The sequence below is a fragment of the Aotus nancymaae genome, unplaced genomic scaffold, assembly GCF_030222135.1.
Source record: "Aotus nancymaae isolate 86718 unplaced genomic scaffold, 86718_ANA_hifiasm-v0.15.2.pri h1tg000040l, whole genome shotgun sequence".
NCBI lineage: Eukaryota > Metazoa > Chordata > Mammalia > Primates > Aotidae > Aotus > Aotus nancymaae.
The window spans coordinates 119,700,685-119,722,902 of record NW_026988454.1 but is presented as its reverse complement, the minus strand read 5'-3'; the positions used below and the strand labels follow the sequence as shown (position 1 = coordinate 119,722,902).

Below are 22,218 nucleotides of genomic sequence, written 5' to 3'. Positions count from 1 at the left end.
GGGATTACAGTCATATGCCAGCATGCCTGGCTAATTGTTTTTTTTTTTTTAGTAGAGACAGGGTTTCATCATATTGGCCAGGCTGGTCTCGGACTCCTGACCTTGTGATCTACCTGCCTCGACCTCCCAAAGTCTGGGATTATAGGTGTAAGCCACTGTGCCTGGCCCACTCAGATTATTTTAAAAAACACCCCAGTTCAAAGAACATCATAGCAAAGCCAGGATTCCCACATCTACATTAGATTTCTGCCTCTATTTTCATCCCATTTGATAAATCATCTTTGTCAATTTAAAAGCTTTACCAGCTGAAGCAACACCGGCTGGGCATGGTGGCTCACACCTTGGGAGGCCAAGGTAGGCGGATCACTAGGTCAGGAGATCGAGACCATCTTGCCATCCTGGCTAACACGATGAAACCCCATCTCTACTAAAAATACAAAAAAAATTAGCTGGGTATGATGGCACACTCCTGTAGTCCCAGCTACTCAGGAGGCTGAGGCAGGAGAATCTCCTGAACCCGGGAGGTGGAGGTTGCAGTGAGTCAGATCGTGCCACTGCACTCCAGCCTGGGCTACAGAGTGAGACTCCATCTCAAAAAAAAAAAAAAAAGCATCACCAACAATAACACTGGCCTTGAAGTGGTCTGTTCTCAATCATAGTTACATGAACCACCACTGACCAAGTGCTAATGATGTCCAAACTCTGTGTTATAAGCTCTACAGGCATCATTTCATTAAGTCCCTGAACAGCTCTATCCACGGTCCCCACATGACCAATGAAGAAATGGAAGCCCAGAGAGATTCAGCTAGTTGGAGAGCTAGGTTCAAACTCCCTCAAAGCCCAAAAGCCAAACCACTGTGCTCTGTAGACTTCCCTCCAACAAAAGGTACAGCACCCTGAAAAAGAAAAACCAGTCGCAGGAAGAATAGGGAGAGGGGGAAAAGGAAGAAGAGGCAGAGGGAAGGGAAGAAGGTGAGAAGAAGGAGAGAGTGGCATAAGGAGGAAAGGAGCCAGGGTCTAGACAAGAAGCACATGGGATCTGCCTTCGGGTTCAGGAGCCCTTTTCCAGAATGGGGATGAAGCAGGAGAGCTGCTGGTGACTGCCAGACAAACAAGCCACAAAATATGCAGAAGTCATTTCCTCCCTCAAGGAAGATAAACAATAGATTCATAAATAAATTGTACAAAGCTGTTCCGCTATTTAAAGCCTTTTGGTAGCAACTCATATTCTTTGTGAGAATAAAGTTTGTCTGCGCCAATGGTCAAGAGTTATCTTGGGGAGAGGGAAGACGGGGAGAGATGAGAGGAGAAGGATATATTCTCTCCTAGTCTTTCACCTGCTAGGCCTATGGCTGTAGCCAGTACGTACCCGCTCTGAGCTTCAGGTCACTCTTCTGTGAAGAAGAAACGCAAATTCCTGCCCAAAAAGACTATTGTGGAGAAGAAAAAGATACATTTTGGCAATATGGCAGACCAGATACCTTACTTGACCCTCCTAATTCAGAGAACTAATACGCTGGGTACAATTTTAGATACGAAGACTGAAGACACATTGCTGAGATAGTACAAATGAGAAGACCAGAACAAACCCAAAGCAGGAACCTCGGGGGTGGGAGGTGAGCTGGCAGCAAAGCTGGCTTTTGCTCTGAGGGTTTCTGTTGAAAGCTGGAGATTCTAAGTTTCCCAATGACAGCAGCACAGGATTAAAAGCCTAGAGAGACCCCTCCATAAAGCTGGGACTCCACGCCACTGAATTCATGCCACTTGGTGAATGAGAAATAAACACACAACACAGAAAGAGACTGAAGGGAGACCTGACCTTGGGCTGAGCAGAATGGGGGTAAAAACTCTCTCCTGAAAATTTGTAACCATAGCTGGACTTCACACAGGTTTGTAGCCTGAATGATATTACTTGGGTAGCCAGAAAAGCCTTAATTAGAAAATTAATTTAAAGTGACTTTTGGTTGGTAGTGCCCACCAGACAACTAGTAGAAGTTAATGCGAATCCTCTCTGGAAAAACCAACTTCAACCCACGCCTCAGATAATTCCCAAAGATAAAACGCCAAGAAAAAAATGAGCAATTCACAGGAAACAAGGCATTATGAATACTAGCTAGCAGAAACAAGTGGCAGAATCAGACCTGCAAAGACTTCAGATCTGGGAATTACCAGACACAAAATTGTAAAATTTCTAAGTAGCAAATTCAATATTTTAAAGAAATAAACATTTTCAAATAAGAGCAAGAAATGAGAGACCAGAAAAATCACCAAGCAGAACTTCTAGAAATGACAAAGAAAGCAAAAAGAAAAAATTCAATGATGGGTTAAACAGCATTTAAGACACAGAATAAATTAGTTAAATAGAAGATAGTTTTTTGTTTGTTTGTTTGTTTTTTGAGACAAAGTCTGGCTTTGTTGCCCAGGCTGGAGTGCAGTGCCATAATCTTGGCTCACTGCAACCTCTGCCTCCCGGGTTCAAGTGATTCTCTTGTCTCAGCCTCCAGAGTAACTGAGATTACAGGTGTGCACCATCACACCCGGCTAATTTTTGTATTTTTATTAAAGACAAGGTTTCACCATGTTGGCCAGGTTGGTCTCGAACTTCTGACCTCAGGTGATCTGCCAGCCTCGGCCTCCCAAAGTGCTGGGATTACAGGCATGAGCCACTTTTCTGGCCAGAAGATAGATTTGAATAAATTATTCAGAGTTCAGCACAGAGAGACAAAGAAATGAAAAATATAAAATAGACTGAGTGCAGTGGCCCACACCTGTAATGCCAGCACTTTGGGAGGCAGAGACAGGTGGATCACTTGAGGTTAGGAGCTTGAGACCAGTTTAGCAAACATGGTGAAACCCCATCTCTACTAACAACACAAAAATTAGCCGGGCATGGTGGTGGGCACTTGTAGCCCCAGCCAGCTACTCAGGAGGCTGAGGCAGGAGAATTGCTTGAGCCCAGGAGACGCAGGTGTAGTGAGCAGATATTGTACCACTGTACTTCCGACTGGGAGATAGAGCAAGATTCTGTCTCAAAAAAAAAAAAAAAAGGAAAGGAAAAAAAGCTAAGGTAGCTACTCAGGAGGCTGAGGTGACAGTATCACTTGGTTTGAAGCTAGCCTGGGCAACACAGCGAGACCCTGTCTCTAAAAATATCTATCTATCTATCATCAATCATCTATCCAGCTAGCTAGCTGGGTAACCCCAGAAATAACAAACATAGGCTGTGTAAATTCCAAATAAGACGATGGAAAACAGAATGAGGGGGGAAAATGCCTCAACCTAAAAGAAAGGGTGGAAAAAATTAAACGCATATAAAGATGGTAGAAATAAATCCCAATTCATCAATAAAATACACCAATTCTAAACACCTACGCACCAGATAGCATTACCTCAAATCTATATAAAGCAGAAATGTCAGCATTGCAAGGAGCAATTGACAAATCCAGTGGGAGACTTTAACACAACTCTCTCAATAATTGATAATCAGACAAAATCAGAAAAGGGTATATTATAGATGAATTGAGCTGCACAATAAGCTAACTTATTTTTCAATGATGGCATATAGGAAACTATATCCAATATTTAAAATTTTTTTCAAGCACTTATGGGACATTTAAGAAAGAAGTTACGGCCGGGCGCGGTGGCTCAAGCCTGTAATCCCAGCACTTTGGGAGGCCGAGGTGGGTGGATCACGAGGTCAAGAGATCGAGACCATCCTGGTCAACATGGTGAAACCCCATCTCTACTAAAAATACAAAAAATTAGCTGGGCATGGTGGCACGTGCCTGTAATCCCAGCTACTCAGGAGGCTGAGGCAGGAGAATTGCCCGAACCCAGGAGGCGGAGGTTGCGGTGAGCCGAGATCACGCCATTGCACTCCAGCCTGGGTAACAAGAGTGAAACTCCATCTCAAAAAAAAAAAAAAGAAAAGAAAAAGAAAAGAAAGAAGTTACAGAGATAAAAACGTAAAAAAGGAGCACATGGAAGTAGTTCAATGCATATTTCAAACTCTCTCTAAGGACCCAAACCTATTTTGTCTTAAAAGACAGAGACCCTGTCTTTCTTGTTCATTGATTTATCTCCAGTCTAGCATGGTGCCTGTCACAAAGAAGGCTGTAAATAGCCACTGAAGAATGAGTGGTGAATGAATGATTCTCTACTGAAGATGGTGCAGGTTGCATGAGCAACCAGCAAGGCAGATGCTGGAGGTCACTAAAGTCCTTTCCAACATGGAGGGGATGAGAGGACAAGGTGACTGGCATCAGTCTCTAGGGAGAATTTATACCCAAAAAAGAAAGATGGAGTCATGACAGCGAAATCTTCAAATCTTCAAACCCAATGAGAGAGGCATGTGGAAGAGTCTTTGAAAGCCAAGTCTTTGTGGTTCCAAATGGCAGAGCAGAGACCAGCAGACAGAACTTTCTAACAACTGACTGTCCAATCCTGGCTGGAAACTGGCCTGGCTGATCGTCTAAGGCCCCTTACGACTCTGTGTGAGACAGAAGGCTGTCTGGCAGGTACTGGGAGTCTCAGATCATGGACTGAGTAGTCTTTCCGATTCTATCCTGTCTCAGAGATTTTTTCATTCAAAATTCCCGGGATACCCCATCCTAAAAGATCTGTCTAAGATCCCAGATTCAGGTGGCGGTGGAGGAATAATAAGAGTTCCATTCCAGACACTCACCTCAGTCCTTTCTGCTCCATATCGGCCTCTCCTTTAACCAGAGTGAGCACACGTTAACCTGTAAGGCTGACAGGCACTTTCTAAGTCTACCCTCATCCCAGGAAACCTCCTTCTTCTAGCGCATAGCGAGGGATTACAAATGCATACAGAATGTGTTAAAATGAAAATTCTTCAGCCTTCCAGAAGAAGGAAAGCAAGCTCACCTTGACCTCCGCAGCAGATGGCTGAGTTGGGGGCCTGGTTCTGGGGGCTTCTCCTGCGGTCGGCCAGTCATGCTGCTTTCATGCTGCTGGACAGGTGGGAAGAGGAGACCTGGTCCTGTGGGGAAAAGAAGAAGGAAAGGTCATTTCCTCATCATTTGCTCCTAGTTCTCCATCACCTCCTGCAGAAGACACTACCAGAAATCCCAGGGAAATTCCTGAGGCTGTCCTCACCCACTCTTAGGTAACAAGGAAGCAGACAGGCATGCATTCAACAAACGTTTCCAAAGGCCTGCAGTGTGCCAGACAGTGAGGAATGAGGCCACAGAGATGAATTGCACGCAGTCCCTGCACATGGGAAACAGTCAGAGAGAGAGAGACAGGGAGAGACCTGAGTTTCATTATAATATAATTTGCTAAGTGCTGTGATTCCCCACATTCGTTCACAGATGACTTTCCTTACAGGGGAGCTACAGCAGCTTACAGGTGCTTTGGCATAGAGCTTCTCAACTTACTTGTCATGAAGGATCAGTTTTTTAAAAAAATTTCCAAACCATTACAGATGAACATTTTAATTTTTTTTCTGAGATGGAGTCTTGCTCTGTCGCCCAGGCTGGAGTGCAGTGGCGCAGTCTTGGCTCACTGCAACCTCTGCCTCCCAGGTTTAACCAATTCTCCTGCCTCAGCCTCCCAAGTAGTTGGGACTACAGGTGTGCTCCACCACACCCAGCTATTTTTTTTGTATTTTTAGTAGAGATGGGGTTTCACTGTGTTAGCCAGGATGGTCTCAATCTCCTGACCTCATGATCCACCCGCCTTGGCCTCCCAAAGTGATGGGAGCCACCAGGCCCGGCCACTTTCATAAAATATAGTAAAAATGAACTGATAAAAAAATGAAATGAAAAGATACTGATACAAAGTGCAAGCTCAGTTTTTAAAAAATTTTTATTTTTTATTGTACTTTAGGTTCTGGGGTATATGTGCAGATCATGCAGGATTGTTGCATAGGTACACACATGGCAATGTGGTTTGCTGCTTCCATCCCCCCATCACCTACATCTGGCATTTCTCCCCATGTTATCCCTCCCCAACCTCCTCATCCCCCCGCTGTCCCTTTGGCTCCCCTACAACAGACCCCAATGTGTGATGCTCCCCTCCCTGTGTCCATGTGTTCTCATTGTTCAACACCTGCCTATGAGTGAGAACATACGGTGTTTGATTTTCTGTTCTTGTGTCAGTTTGCTGAGAATTATGGTTTCCATCCATGTCCCTACAAAGGACACAAACTCATCATTTTTTATGGCTGCATAGTATTCTATGGTATGTATGTGCCACATTTTCCTTGTCCATTCTATCGTTGATAGGCATTTGGGTTGGTTCCAGGTCTTTGCTATTGTAAACAGTGCCACTATGAACATACGCGTGTATGTGTCTTTATAATAGAATGATTTATAATCCTTTGGGTATATATCCAGTAATGGGATTGCTGGGTCAAATGGAATTTCTATTTCTAGGTCCTTGAGGAATCGCCACACTGTCTTCCACAATCATTGAACTAGTTTACACTCCCACCAACAGTGTAAAAGTGTTCCTATTTCTCCACATCCTCTCCAGCATCTGTTGTCTCCAGATTTTTTAATGATTGCCATTCTAACTGGCGTGAGGTGGTATCTCAGTGTGGTTTTGATTTGCATTTCTCTAATAATCAGTGATGATGAGCATTTTTTCATATCTTTGTTGGCCTCATACATGTCTTCTTTTGTAAAGTGTCTGTTCATATCCTTAGCCCACTTTTGGATGGGTTTTTTTTTTTCCTTGTAAATCTGCTTTAGTTCTTTATAGATTCTGGATATTAGCCCTTTGTCAGATGCATAGATTGCAAAATTTTTTTCCCATTCTCTTGGTTGCCAGTTCACTCTAATGATTGAGTTTCTTTTGCTGTACAGAAGCTCTGGAGTTTAATTAGGTCTTATTTGTCTATCTTGGCTGTTGTTGCCTTTGCTTTTGGTGTTTCAGTCATGAAGTCCGTGCCTATGCCTATGTCCTGAGTGGTTTTGCCTCGGTTTTCTTCTAGGGTTTTTATGGTGTTAGGTTTTATGTTTAAGTCTTTAATGCATCTGGAGTTAATTTTAGTGTAAGGTATCAGGAAGGGGTCCAGTTTCTGCTTTCTGCACACTGCTAGCCATTTTCCCAACACCATTTATTAAACAGGGAATCCTTTCCCCATTGCCTGTTTTTGTCAGGTTTGTCAAAGATCACATGGTTGTGGATGTGTGGCGTTGCCTCCAGGGCCTCTGTTCTGTTTCATTGGTCTATGTCTCTGTTTTGGTAACAGTACCATGCTGTTTTGATTACTGTAGCCTTGTAGTATAGTTTGAAATTAGGTAGCATGATGCCTCCGGCTTTGTTCTTTTTGCTTAGGATTGTCTTGGCTATGCAGGCTCTCTTTTGGTTCCATATGAAGTTTAAGGTGTTTTTTTTTTCCAGTTCTGTGAAGAAGGTCATTGGTAGCTTGATGGGGATAGCATTGAATCTATAAATTACTTTGGGCACTATGGCCATTTTCACAATATTGATTCTTCCTAACCATGAGTGTGGAATGTTTCTCCATCTGTTTGTGTCTTCTCTTATTTCCTTGAGCAGTGGTTTGTAGTTCCCTTGAAGAGGTCCTTTACATCTTTTATTAGTTGTATTCCTAGGTATTTTATTCTCTTTGTAGCAATTGTGAATGGGAGTTCGCTCATGATTTGGCTCTCTGTTAGTCTGTTATTGGTGTATAGAAATGCTTGTGATTTCTGCACATTGATTTTGTATCCTGAGACTTTGCTGAAGTTGCTTATCAGCTTAAGGAGATTTTGGGCTGAGATGATAGCGTCTTCTAAATATACAATCATGTTGTCTGCAAATAGAGACAATTTGACTTCCTCTTTTCCTAATTGAATACCCTTTATATATTTTTTTCTTGCCTGATTGCTCTGGCTAGAATTTCCAATACTATATTGAAAGGAGTGGTGACAGAGGACATCCTTGTCTAGTGCCAGATTTCAAAGGGAATACTTCCAGTTTTTGCCCATTCAGTATGATATTGACTGTAGGTTTGTTGTAAATAGCTTTTATTATTTTGAGATATGTTCCTTCAATACCTAATTTATTGAGAGTTTTTAGCATAAAGGGCTGTTGAATTTTGTCGAAGACCTTCTCTGCATCTATTGAGATAATCATGTGGTTTTTGTCTTTGGTTCTGTTTGTGTGGTGGATTACGTTTATAGACTTGTGTATGTTGAACTAGTCTTGCATCCCTGGAATGAAGCCTATTCGATCATGATGGATAAGCTTTTTGATATGCTGTTGCAATTGGTTTGCCAGTATTTTATTGAAGATTTTTGCATCTATGTTCCTCATGGATATTGGCCTGAAGTTTTCTTTTTTTTGTTGAATCTCTGCCGAGTTTTGGTATCAGGATGATGTTGGTCTCATAAAATGATTTGGGAAGGATTCCCTCTCTTTGTATTGTTTGGAACAGTTTCAGAAGGAGTGGTACCAACTCCTCTTTGTACGTCTGGTAGAATTCAGCTGTGAACCCATCTGGACCTGGGCTTTTTTTGGTTGGTAGGCTCTTAATTGCTGCCTCAACTTCAGCCCTTGTTGTTGGTCTATTCAAGGTTTCGACTTCTTCCTGGTTTAGGCTTGGGAGGGTGCAAGTGTCCAGGAATTCATCCATTTCTTCCAGGTTTACTGGTTTATGTGCATAGAGTTGTTTGTAGTAATCTCTGATGGTAGTTTGTATTTCTGTGGAATCTGTGGTGATATCCTCTTTATTGTTTTTTATTGCATCCATTCGGTTCTTGTCTCTTTTCTTTTTTATTAATCTGGCTAGCGGTCTGTTTATTTTGTTGATCTGTTCAAAAAACCAGCTCCTGGATTTATTGATTTTTTGAAGGGTTTTTTGTGTCGCTATCTCCTTCAGTTCTGCTCTGATCTTAGTTATTTCTTGTCTTCTGCTAGCTTTTGAGTCTCTTTGATCTTGTTCCACTAGCTCTTTCAACTTTGACAATAGGGTGTCAATTTTAGATTTTTCCTCGCTTCTTATGTGGGCACTTATTGCTATAAATTTCCCTCTAGACACTGCTTTAAATGTGTCTCAGAGATTCTGGTACATTGTGTCTTCATTCCCGTTGGTTTCAAAGAACATCTTTATTTCTGCCTTCATTTCATTGTTTATCCAGTTAACATTCGGGAGCCAGTTGTTCAGTTTCCATGAAGCTGTGAGGTTCTGAGTTAGTTTCTTAATTCTGAGTTCTAATTTGATTGCCCTGGTCTGAAAGACTGTTATGATTTCCGTTCTTTTGCATTTGCTGAGGAGTGATTTACTTCCAATTATGTGGTCAATTTTAGAGTAGGTGCAATGCGGTGCTGAGAAGAATGTATATTCTGTGGATTTGGGGTGGAGATTTCTGGAGATGTCTATCAGGTCTGCTTGGTCCAGATCTGAGTTCAAGTCCTGGATATCCTTGTTAATTTTCTGTCTCGTTAATCTAATATTGACAGTGGAGTGTTAAAGTCTCCCACCATTATTGTGTGGGAGTCTAAGTCTCTTTGTAGGTGATTAAGAACTTGCTTTATGTGCCTGGGTGCTCCTGTATTGGGTGCGTATATGTTTAGGATCGTTAGTTCTTCTTGATGCACTGATCCTTTTACCATTACGTAATGCCCTTCTTTGTCTCTTTTGATCCAAGCTCACTTTTAAGTTATCCGATCGAATAGATTATTCTGTCAAATTGGCATGAAAGTTACTAAGCACGGACTCTCAATTTCTGAACTGATCTCATGGACTGCTAAAGAGTTTGCAGAGAGCACCACTCCTGAGCCACAGATGAGGAGTAGCATTGCTATAGTTAAGACTTCCACGTTGCAGACCTTTCCTAAGATGTCTAGTTGATATCTTAGTTCACAGACGGCGGCTAAGAAGAAAAATGATTTTAAATTCACTTTCTGGACTATAAAAAGTTAGTTCAGACAGTCTCTCTTTGGAAAGGAGAACCACAGCAGGAGCTTTGGGAAAGTGTGGTTCCATGTTGTCTGGAGACAGGTGGTGGCACCCCCTATGTGTTAAGATAACAAAGTGTGAGGCTCACGGAAAGCTATTCCTGGAGCTCTCTCCTCCACCCTGAACTTCCCAACCCGAACTATGGCAACCCCGGCTGAAGCTTCCTCCCTGAATGAGAAGAACAAAGAGTCACCTATTAAAATGAACTGGGACATTTTGGAAAATAAATCATTTTCAAAATGTCAAGAAGGCTGCTGGTATGCATTCCTACTATTTAATGCTATAAAATAATTTTTTAATGAGAAATCCTTTGTCTGTGACAGACAGCTCAAAGAAAAAAAAAAACCTTTAACTGCCTATTTTCTTAATAGTTGAGGGAAGCATTACAAGTCATTTTCACCCATTTGAATGTTTAAGAGAAAGTGTTCATTCTTCTGAATTCACTGCTTTTAAGTAGTTCTTATTTTAAGCTTTAGAAGATAACTCTGCAGAAGAAAACTTCCTTTTTCAAAGCCTTGTTTGTTTTTGTTTTTTTTTTAATGCAAACACACATACACTCAGTCCCTGCTTCAAATGTTAAATCATCTGCAATTTTGGAGTTTGTTGCTCGTGAAATTCTAGCGATAAGCACATCACAAACATTCCTATAGCAACAGAGTGTTTTTGAAGCAACATCTGTAATGTTACAAAGATTGTATATCATTATCTCTGAATGTTGGCGAAGGGAAGGTTATGGGGAATAACTGTTTATGTACAAATAATTCAATACAGTAACTGGCAACCTGAATAGCAGACCTTACCGAGTAGCTAAGCATGGCACGGGTGGGAAGCAGGAATGCACTTCATTCTGTTTCTATGAATAAATTCACCAACCTTACCCTCTATGTGTGAAAATAACTCTCTAGGGTCCTCTCATGAGTCTTTGGAACTGATTGTCTTAGGCAAGAGTTTGTCTTAAATAATCATATGGTCAACTTTTATTGACCATCTACTATATGTCAGGCATGGGGCTAGACTCTGGGATTCTAAAGATAGGTTTTTCTTCAAAGAGGCTCAAGAGCGACATATAAACAGATAATTACAATTCCTTAAGAAGAGATTATTGGCTGGAGCTAAGGGAAAGGAAATGAAATTAACTAGCTCAACCTATTCATCCAATGGAATTCATCCATTCTCCCATTCAATGTTGGCTGGTGCCTAGTATGTACTAGGCAAATGCAAGGTACTCGGCATACAACATCTGAGCAAGACCAATGTGTTCTCTACCTTCATGGAGCTTACAATCAAGTGGGAGAAGGAAACTAATATTAACAAATTAGAAATAACTATGATGGTGCCTTAAAGAAGCATAGCTAATACATAATATGGCATATGCCAGAAGGTGGACTAACATGGACATGGGTCAGCAGTGTTTTCCTAAGGAATTAGTCTTTAATATGAGCTCTAAGAAAAATTACTGAAGTAAAGTAGGGAGGGCAGCAGGGGAAGGATAGAGAGCAATGGTGGGGCTAGTACACTGAGTAGCCTGTGCAAAGGTCCTGGGACAGGATGGAACATGGCGTACTCTAACTATGAGAGAAGGCTCTTAAGGATTGCACTGTTTCTTAACCTCATACTGTGCCCCAATCACAATTCAAGACAGGCATTAAAGATGTACAGGTTTGGCTGGGCACAGTGGGTCACACCTGTAATCCCAGCATTTTGGGAGGCTGAGGCGGGTGGATTGCTTGAGCCCAGGAGTTCAAGACAAACCTGGGAACATTGCAAAATCCCATCCCTACAGAAAAATACAAAAACTAGCCAAGTGTGGTGGCTTGTGTTTATAGTTCCAGCTACTTGGGAGGCTGTGGTGGGAGGATCGCTTGAACCTGGGAGGTGGAGGCTGCAGTGAACAGAGATCGCACCACTGCACTGCAGCTTGGGTGACAGAGCAAGACACTCTCTCGTTAAAAAAAAAAAGTACAGATTTTTCCCCAAAGCACCCAAGAAGTTAACTAGGGAAAATCAGGAACATATTGTGCCTACCTGCTAAATTCTCCCCCTTCCCAAACTGGCATGAGACATCCGTAACAGGGGCACCCTTGCCCTCCCTCCCAATGTATGATCAGTTTTAAGATGCTTATCTACTTTTTTTTCTGCAACAGTGGTTACCTTCATTAAATTCAGTTTTGCTGCTGGCAAAATTAGGTGGGCAATGCTAACATAGGGATGTAGATAAGCATTCTATTAAAATTATTGCTGGAGAAGCCCCATGGGGGTGTTACTTTAAAAGGAAGGTCATGCAATTTCATGCATAGCATGTGAGCTTTGGAGCTAAGGAGACCTGGGCTCAAATCTGCCCCTGCCTCTCACTGGTCATATGCCCTTGTTCCACTTCTGTGAAATGACGTTAGCAGTGTCTTCCTTGCTGATCAGGGAGATCAGTGAGAGCGTGGGTCCCTCACTGAGCACACTGTCCCTGCTCCCAACAGGCCCTGAATAAGTGGCAGCTGTTGCTAGCACTATACCCAGTAAGAGGGAATAGTCATGCCCTCCCTCTATGTGAAATTCACAGGCATCCACAAGGATTTCCCAGCCAGTGCTGAGACTCTGCAGGGCAACTTTGCAAGGGCTCAGGGTCAGCAGTCACTGACCGAGGGTCCTGATGACTTGTTGTTTCTTGGTCTGTGCCTTCAAGGGTCCCCAGTCACTGTGCTGAGAGATCCCAGAACAATCCAGATACTTGGCCCCTACCCCTTAGAAGTCAGTAGAACCCCCCAAGCTAAGACAATGAAAAAAGTCTCCAGACATTGCCAAGTGTCTCTTGCAGAATCACTCCCAGTTGAGAACTACCACTCTACCATGTACAGAAAGGACTAGCCACAGCAAGAAGTATCCAGCTCACAAAACCAGGGTGCTTACAGACAGCTCCTCCCAGGAGGTCAGGGCCCGAAGTCAGCAGACCTGGGTTCTAGTTCTAATTCCAGCTCCACTATAATGACTGGGGTCCTCTTGGACAAACAGCTTAATAACCCAAACAGTTAACTAGGGCAAGTCAGGAACATATTGTGCCTAACCCAGATGGCAGGAGAGGTGTAACAGCTACCATATCCCAAAGGTCTAATTCAGACCAGACATGTTGCTGGGACTTCCCAGACAGTGCCTCTAGTATTTACAACAATCCTGCTGAGGTGCTGCAGGGATCACCATTCTACAACTGAGGAAGACAAGGTCTGATGCCTTGCCCAAGGCCACAGAACTGAGTGGAGGAGCCAGAGCTTTAAGGGGCAAATCCTACGCTCTTTACCCCATCACCCTACCTCCTTACAGGGGTAGAAATCTTATCTCCTTCCCATATGACCAGTAAAGAGGCAGTCCTGGAGGCTGCATGACTTTCCAAGGACCTGTCACATCCATCATGCCACCAACCAAGGCTAGAATCTTCCCAAACCCCACACTGCTGTCAGAACCTTAGTTTCCCTTCTGTACAATGGGAGTAACAAATGCCTTCTCACCTGCCACACTGCTATCGAAGTTAAGGGAGAGAGAAGATTAGGAGTCTTAGGGAAGGAAGAAATGAATAAACAGAAACAAGCACTTTAAATGAATATCTAAAAGCCCAAATCAAAGAAGGGTTCTCTGCAGCCACAAGGCCATTGAAAAGAGAACAGCTCACATCTACCAGACAAGGAACAGGGGGGTTCAGCCAGGGGAAGGGAAGGACACAGGATATAAACTATGAAGCAGGACCAAATGAAGTGTGAAGAATTCCCTCCATGCCACCCACAATTCATTAGAAATTGGCACAGATTTTAAAAAGAAGAAAAAGGAGCAGGGGGAGGGGGATGGAGGAAAATGGGAAGGAGGAGGAGGAATTAAATGTGAGACAGGCTCTACAGAGCATCTGAGAAACAGTGCAGAGAGGAATCGCTGCAATGATCCCAGGCTCCAGCCACTTAGGGACCTGCCATTCTGTCAAATGAGTTCTATGTGGAGATGACAGAAGGAAATGTAATTTTCAAGTGAGGCCCAGAAGCTTTTCAGATGTGAGGAAAACTCCCATTCTCTCTCCAAACATCTCTCACTCTCTCTCCTTTTTTTTTTTTATGAGATGGGGTGTCACTCTGTTGCCCAGGCTGGAGTGCACTGGCGCAATCTCGGCTCATTGCAAACTCTGTCTCCCAGGTTCAAACAATTCTCCTGCCTCAGCCTTCCAAGTAGCTGGGATTACAGATGTACGCCACCATGCACAGCTAATTTTTGTATTTTTAGTAGAGACAGGGTTTCGCCATATTGGCCAGGCTGGTCTCGAACTCCTGACCTCAAATGATCCACCTGCCTCAGCCTCCCAAAATGCTGGGATTACAGCCACCGTGCCTGGCCAATCTCTCCTTTCTTTGGATGCCCTTCTTCTCTCTCCATGGAGGCTGAGAAAAGAATAATTTTCATGCACTGGAGGAAGGGGATCCTGCCCAAACCATGATGGGATAGAGGCAGATCACTCAATCAGGCCCTCATCAGCTCATTCCAGAGCACAGAAGCTTGGGTCTTTCACACCAATATCAGAGCAGCTCAAACGCTGAGAGCATGTCAGGTGGACTCACCACAGGCCAACATGGGTGACAGGCCACCATGTGCTCCCCAACCTCAGGCTGCCCACACCCGCTTGCTCACAGCTCCAACCAGAGTATCTTTCAAGTCCTCAGACACTCCAGGCTCTTTTCTACCCCAGGGCCTTTGCACATGCCAGTCCCTCTGCCCGGGATGCCCTTTTCCCAGCTCTCCCCTCATTAGTGTCTACTCAGCTGTCAGGCTATAGCTTTGGGAAGATGTCTCTAACTCTCTGAAATGTAACTGGGCAGCAGCATTTATCATAGTTGTAATTAATTAATTCTGTGATATTAATGAGTTGGTCTCCCCAGTCAGACTGTAAGCTCGATCAGAGCATGGCTATGTCTGTTTTTTTTTCACTGCTGTGTCTAATGGCCAGGCACAGCAGTCAATCCTGATTGCACATCAGAATCACCTGGAGCTTTAGAAACCAGGGATGCCTGGGTTCCACCTGGGTTCTTGAACACCCTGTTAAACAAAAGCATGTAAAGCTCGCCAGGTGGTTGTGATAAGTGTCCAAGGTTGAGACCACCGACTTGAAGAAGAGGCCCTTGGCTTATGTCCTAGAACAATCTTGAAGCAGTGCAGGGAGTTATATTAACAGTAGGACCTTGCTCCCTTTGCTGGCATATACAATGTATCACTTAAATGTTGTGTTCTACTCTAGAGATTAATTTTGAGGAAATTCCAGAAGAAGAAAATAAAACCCTCATTGTTAAAGAGGAAGACTATTTCTTTCATGAAGTACTCCCCACACGGCCTCCTCCCCTGACACTCCTCTATCCCCTTTCCCAGGTTTATCACCTTCATTCTCAGGGCCACAGGATCAACTCGATGTGTTTCTGAAATACATTAACTATTTAGAGTAAAATCCTTTAATTTTTAGTTAAAACAGGCCCGGCTATATTACACAGTAGGATACAAAATTCCACATTAAATTTTATTGAAACAGGGGAGTTCAAGGCCAGTTCATGTTGGAAGCACGTTTACCTGTCCACCCTCCAGGCTAGCCTCAGGTGGACAGGTAAAGGTGCTTTGCAGAAAGTCACCCAGGGGACACCAGGGGTGGGACATTTGTGCTGATCTGGCTTTCCCAGGACAAGTCAATACAAACTGTTCCTTTCTACTTGCTTGTGCTTACTAAAGGGGAGACGGTAAGATGTATGAAAAAAAATGCAACCGCTATCACAATAGCACACGAAGCAATAATTCCAATTCCCTGCTGGGCTTCCCCAGCCCAACAAAGGAGTCCCAGGACCTGGGAGCAGTCGACTCTGACTGAACTCACTGAAAGAGCAGCTCTCATCAAAGCAGTGGTTCTCCAATTTTTCGAGTCCACAGGAACCATCCTGGGAACTTGTGAAGAATGAAGCTTCCCTTCACACCCACTGGGTTGGCTATAGCAAAAAAACAAAATCACAAGTGGAAGTGGGGATGCTGGCACCCTATGCATTGCCAGTAGGGATGGAAAATGGTGTGGCCACGGTGGAGGGCAGAACGGGCAGTTTCTCAACACATTTAAACATGGAATTACCATGTGACCCAGGAATTCTGCTACTAGGTATATACCCCACATCACTGAAAACAGGTACTCCAACAGAAACTTGCCCACAAATGTTCCCAGAAACATTATTCACAATAGCCAAAAAGGTGGAAAGAACTCAAATGTCCATCAACTGATGAGTGGATAAACAAATCTGTTATATTCATGCAATGGAATATTATTCACCAATAAAAAGGAATTCGACACCGATATATGTAACAATATGGATGAACCTTGAGAACAGGATGTTCAGTGAAAGAAGTCAAACACAAAAGGTCACACAGTGTATGGTTCCTTTTATCTGAGACATCCAGAATAGGCCAATGCATGGAAACAGAAAGCAGGTTAGTGTTGCAAGGGGCCGGGGAGAGGAGAATGGTGAGTGGGTGCAGGGTTTCCTTCTGGGATGACAAAAATGCCTTGGAACTAGACCGAGGGAGGTTACACAACATTGTGAATACATGAAACGCCAGGGATTTGTATACTTTAAAGTGACCGTGCAGCCATAAAGAACGAGATCATGTCTTTTGAGGGACATGGGTGGAGCTGGAGGCCATTGTCTTCAGCAAACTAACACAGGAACAGAAAACCAAATACCCCATGTTCTTAGTGGGAGCTGAGTGATGAGAACTTATGCACACAAAGAAGGAAACAACAGACACTGGATCTACTTGAGGGAGGAGGGTGGGAGGAGGGAGAGGAGCAGGAAAAATTACGATTCAATACTGGGCTTAATTCCTGGGTGATGAAATAATCTGTAGAACAAACCCCCGTGACGCAAGTTTACCTCTGTAACAAACCTTCACATGTATCCCTGAACCTAAAATAAAAGTTAAAAATTTTTTACATGAAAAACAATGACCAATGGTTAATTTTATGTCATGTGAATTTTACCTCATTATTATTTTTTATTTTTTTAAAAGAAGCTTCCTGGGCCCTACCATTAGAGACTTTAACTTATCTGGGATGGGCCCAGGGACCTGTTTTTTGTTTGTTTGTTTTTTGTTTTATACTTTAAGTTCTGGGGATACATGTGCAGAACATGCAGGTTTGTTACATAGGTATACACATGCCATGGTGGTTTGCTGCATCCATCCCCCCGTCATCTACATTGGGTATTTCTCCTAATGCTATCCCTCCCCTAGCCCTCTGACCCCCAACAGGCCCCGGTGTGTGATGTTCCCCTCCCTGTGTCCATGTATTCTCATTGTTCAACTCCCACTTATAAGCTTATCATCACTAGTCATTAGAGAAATGCAAATCAAAACCACAATGAGATACCATCTCAAACTAGTTAGAATGGTGATCATTAAAAAGTCAGGAAACAACAGATGCTGGAGAGAATGTGGAGAAATAGGAATTCTTTTACCCTGTTGGTGGGAGTGTAAATTAGTTCAACCATTGTGGAAGACAGTGTGGCGATGCCTCAAGGATCTAGAACCAGAAATACCATTTGACCCAGCAATCCCATTACTGGCTTTATACCTAAAGGGACCTATTTTTTAAAAGAACATCCTGGGTGATTCTGAGATAGGTGGTCCCTAGAAATACAGCCTAAATAAAGGCAGGGGCGATTTGTGTAAACAATGCCTTTACTTCGGATAAATCCATAATGACTGATACTATTTACCTACTGGGTGCCAAGTGTCTTCCAGGCACAGGGTTCAGGGCTTTTAAACGCACTATCTCAGAATCACATTGCAAGGTAGAAATGAGCTCTTTTATTTTATAGATGAGGAAACAGAGACTCAGAGAGGCTAAGTGCCCAGAGCGCAGAGCTGACTAACAATGGATTCAACTCAGTACCTGTCTGACTCCACAGACCGTATTTTTTCTCTCTCCCTACTCTATGCTGCTGTGTTCTTCAACAAGCTCTTTCAGGCAGCAGGAATATCATCTCTGTGTTATATGTGCAAAATGTTTTTTATGTCCCAGACTTAGATCATCTTACTCCAAGGTGTGGTCTTTAGACCTGAAGCCTTAGCCTCCCTGGGAATTTACAGACTCTCAGTCCTCACCTCAAGTTTGCTGCATCGGACTTTGCTATCCTCAGATAATTCACATGCACATTGAAGTGTGAGCAGCCCCGGCCTTTCTAGAGCTGTGCTGTCCAATATGGCAGCTACTAGCTGTAAATGGATATTTAAATGACAATTAATTAAAATTAAATAAACTTAAAATTATTTTATTTTATTTTATTTATTGAGACAGGGTCTAACTCTGTCACCCAGGCTGGAGTGCAGTGGCATGATCAGGGCTCACTGCAGCCTCAACCTCCTGGGCTCAAGTGATCCTGCTGCCTCAGCCTTCCAAGCAGCTGGGACTACAAGCATGCACCACCACACCTCTCCTTTAGCAGAGACAGGGTTTTGCCATGTTGCCCAGGCTAGTCTCCAACTCCTGGGCTTAAGCAGTCTGCCTGCTTTGCCTCCCAAAGTGCTGGGATTATAAGCATAAACCACTGCACCCAGCCTAAAATTAAACTTAACTCAGCTTTTCAGTTGCACTACTTTTTATTTTTCTTTTTTAAGAAACAGGCCCTCGCTCTGTCAACCAGGCTTGCTCATAGCTCACTGCAGCCTCTAACTCCTGGGCTCAGGTGATCCTCCTGCCTCGGCCTCCCAAAGTGCTAAGAGTATAGGCATGAGCCACCACACCTCAGCCTAGACTTTTTTTTTTTTTGAGAAGGAGTCTCGCTCTGTTGCCAGGCTGGAGTGCAGTGGCGTGATCTCAGCTCACCGCAACCCCAGCCTCCTGGGTTTAAGCAGTTCTCCGGCCTCAGTCTCTGAGTAGCTGGGATTACAGGCGCGTGCCACCATGCCCAGCTAATTTTTGTATTTTCAGTAGAGGCAGGGTTTCACTGTGTTGGTCAGGCTAGTCTTGGACACCTGACCTCATGATCCGCCCGCCTCAGCCCCCCAAAGTGCTGGGATTACAGGCATGAGCCACCACACCCGGCCCTCACATTTTAAGATGCTCAATAGCCACATGTGGCCAGTGGCTACCATATTAGACAGCACCAAATAGAACATTTCCCTCAATGCAGAGAGTCCTATTGGACAGAGCTCTCAGAGCAGCGTAGCCCAGCCTTGGGATTTGTGACACTGTGGGCTGGATAATTTTGTTGTGGCTAGGGCTTTCTGTACACAGTGGAGCAGTAGTTCTCAACAGGGAGTGATTTTACTCAAGGGACACTTGGCAATCTCCAGAGACACTTTTGGTTGTCACAGCTGGGGGAGTTCTACAAATATCTAATGGGTAGAGGCCAGGGATGCTGCCAAACATCCTGGAAGGCACGGGACAGCCCCCAACAAAGAACAATCTGCTCTAAAATGTCAGTAGGAGAAACCCTGCTCTGGAGTAACCAAGAGAACACTGCCGGTCTCAGCAGAACTGATAGCAGGAGGTTAAGGAGACCAAAGCACCCCATCCCCAACCGTTTGTCAAACCCCAAGAAGCCTTCAGAACTCTGAGAAGCTACTCTCTGAGACAGCAGGTGTCTATTTTTGCCAAAGATGCAGAATAAGAAGGTCTGGTTTCCAGAATAATCTATAAACTCATTACTAAAATGAAGTCCCGGCCAGGTGCAGTGGTTCACACTTGTAATCCCAGCACTTTGGGAGGCTGAGGTGGGTGGATCACCTGAGGTCAGGAGTTTGAGACTAGCCTAGCCAACATGGTGAAACCACGTCTCTACTAAAAATACAAAATTAGACAGACACGGAGGCGGGTGCCTGTAATCTCAACTACTCAAGAGGCTGAAACACAAGAATCACTTGAACCCTGGAGGCAGAGGTTGCACTGTACTCCAGTCTGGGTGAAAGAGCAAGACTCCATCTCAAAAAAAAAAAAAAAAAAAAAAAAAATCCAATCCCAAGGGCTAGGAAAGGAAGAAATTCCTTTTTGGCATTGATGTTTGGAATGTGTGATAAATTCTGCATGGAAACCACAATCTGCTGTTGGTTAGGTATAGATACATCCCTCATTCAATTGTCCATTCATCTATTTATTTATAAATACTTATTGAGCACCTACTATGTGTTGGGAACTCTTCTAGTGTTGGAAATACAGCAGGAAACGAAAGGTCCCTGCCCTTGTGGAGCTGATATTCTAGTGATTACTTGTATATTTACAATATACAAGTACACAGGCATGTGCACAATGTCATGGCAGGTGTGAAGAGTGTCATGAAGGGAATAAAGCAGGGTAAGGGTCAGAGGAGTGATAAGCGTGGGTGGGGCCTATCCTTGGTTACCAGAAGGGGTGACATCTGGGCATAGGCCTGAATGAACTGACTGAACCAGGTGATTCAGGGAAGAAAAAGAGTCCCAGGCAGAGGACATAGCAGCTGTGTCCTTCTACTCTTTGGTGGAATGAGCTTGGTGGAGGGAGCCGATAGATGCCGTCAGTGAGGCAGGAGGCCAGGTCATAGGCAAAAGAGATCATGGAGGGCTGTGAGCAGAGGAGAGATGGGATCTGACTCACTTTTCACGTGGAGAGAAAACTACAGGAGGCCAAGAGTGGAGAGAGCTGTTGTAGTCTTCCAAGTAAGAGAGGGTGCTGGCTTATTATTAATTAATTAATTAAATCATCAATATTAATACAAATCCTCTACTGGGCCAATGCTATTACTCTTCTATTTCAGAGTTATCATGGGGAGACCAAGCATTGCATTCCAGTTACTTCTACAGGAAAATGCATTCTGAGTTCCATCAACTTGAAATCTTTCCCATCTTCCTTGGTTTTAAGCTGGGGACTGTGTGGTCAGATAGAAGACAGCAGGAAAGGGAGCCAGGGATCAGAGCAGATTAACAGGAGGAAAAAGGGCATCTCCCCTCATCATGCCCTTTTCCCCAGAGAAGAGCGGTCTGGATGGAACCTTACTATCACACTCCTTCCAAGGCTTGCTGGGCGCAGAGAGATGGGCCCCAGCTGTTCAGCTCCAGGTTGGCTCTCCCAGATGGATGGCACTGCAGCTGTGTCCCAAAGAGAGCTACGGAGCCTTTCTCAGAAGGGGGGAGCCCCTACTTTAGAGTTTCTGAGGATTCAAGACAGCACTGGATTGTGGAGTCAGCGGATGTGGGGCAGAAGAATCCCCCCTGTGCCGCTTACAAAATGCACAACGCCGGGTCTGTCACCCAATCTCTCTGATCATCGGCATTCTCCTCTGTAAAATGGAAACCTCCCCGGCCTCTCAGAGTGATTTTGATGGGTCAAAGCAGACAATGATGGCGCTGGGTGTGTCCAAGTTTGGGCATCTGCACCTTCGGGAGCAGATACAGATGCTCCATCCTCCATAGGCAAGTGTGTTTGTGTTGTACTCACATCCAGGTAATTTGGCTTTACCCAGGGAAAGGGGCTTCCCTTGCATTAATTCATTGACTCCATACACATGCACTGGGTCTTAGTGCTGGGCTAAGTCATGTTGGGAAGAACAGTCAGAGGCAGCCCCTACTCTCCAGGAACACATGGGCAGTGTGGGAGACAGAGATGAAATAGGTTCTACTAATCTTCCTTCTTCTTCAGTGTCTGGTTGCCTGAATAGTTTTCTTGCCTTCAGACTAGAGCCACCAGCCTTTTGGGGCCTACAGATTCCCCTCATCTACCCATAGCTTACAGCCTCGACCCTGGGGCAGTGCCCTCTGCTCATTTCCAGACTGTCAAGCAGGCCTGATTGTTTCTGCTGAAGAAAGAAAAGATGGTGAGAGAAAGACAGGACCGGCTGGGCAGAGAGGGGAATCAGTGGAAGGTTTGCCCTCAATAAGGCTTTCCTTCCAGCCCCCACTTCCAGGACACTCACTTGTGACCCTGAGATCACCTGGGGTTCGGCATCTCTCTGGTGCTTCCCAAGGAATGTCTTCAAGAGAAGGCTCCAGTTCTGAGTCATCTGAAGCAGAGAGGAGACCTTGTAAAAATAACTCTTAAGTATGAGGCTCCTGTATTCATATTATTCACGATACAAAGAACAAAAAAGCAGGGCAGGAAGCAGAGGAGGAAAGTGTCGTTCACATCAGTTTTCTTCATATGACAAGCAGCCAGGAACTCACTTGCTAAGCCCCATCTCTGTCTCTCTGTTTCTCTCTCTTTCCTTGGAGCTATTACATAAGCTGCAAAGGGGGTCTTCTCTGCACCATCCTAACTCTCCCACCAGCCC

At 44.1% G+C, this 22,218-nt stretch overlaps 1 protein-coding gene across 5 annotated transcripts in view; it reads right to left on the bottom strand.

The window, feature by feature from the left end:
* The window catches only part of TRERF1 (transcriptional regulating factor 1), a 231,576-nt gene that overhangs the window by 68,398 nt on the left and 140,960 nt on the right, over nucleotides 1-22,218 (bottom strand). For 4 of the 5 annotated variants that reach the window (XM_012448661.3, XM_012448662.3, XM_012448663.3 and 1 more), the window contains exon 5: nucleotides 4,888-5,002. The gene's annotated coding sequence lies outside the window, so the exon portion shown is untranslated. Of the gene's footprint in view, nucleotides 1-4,887; nucleotides 5,003-21,864; nucleotides 21,952-22,218 lie in introns of all 5 variants that reach the window. The other variant, XM_064361045.1, reaches the window with a different exon arrangement.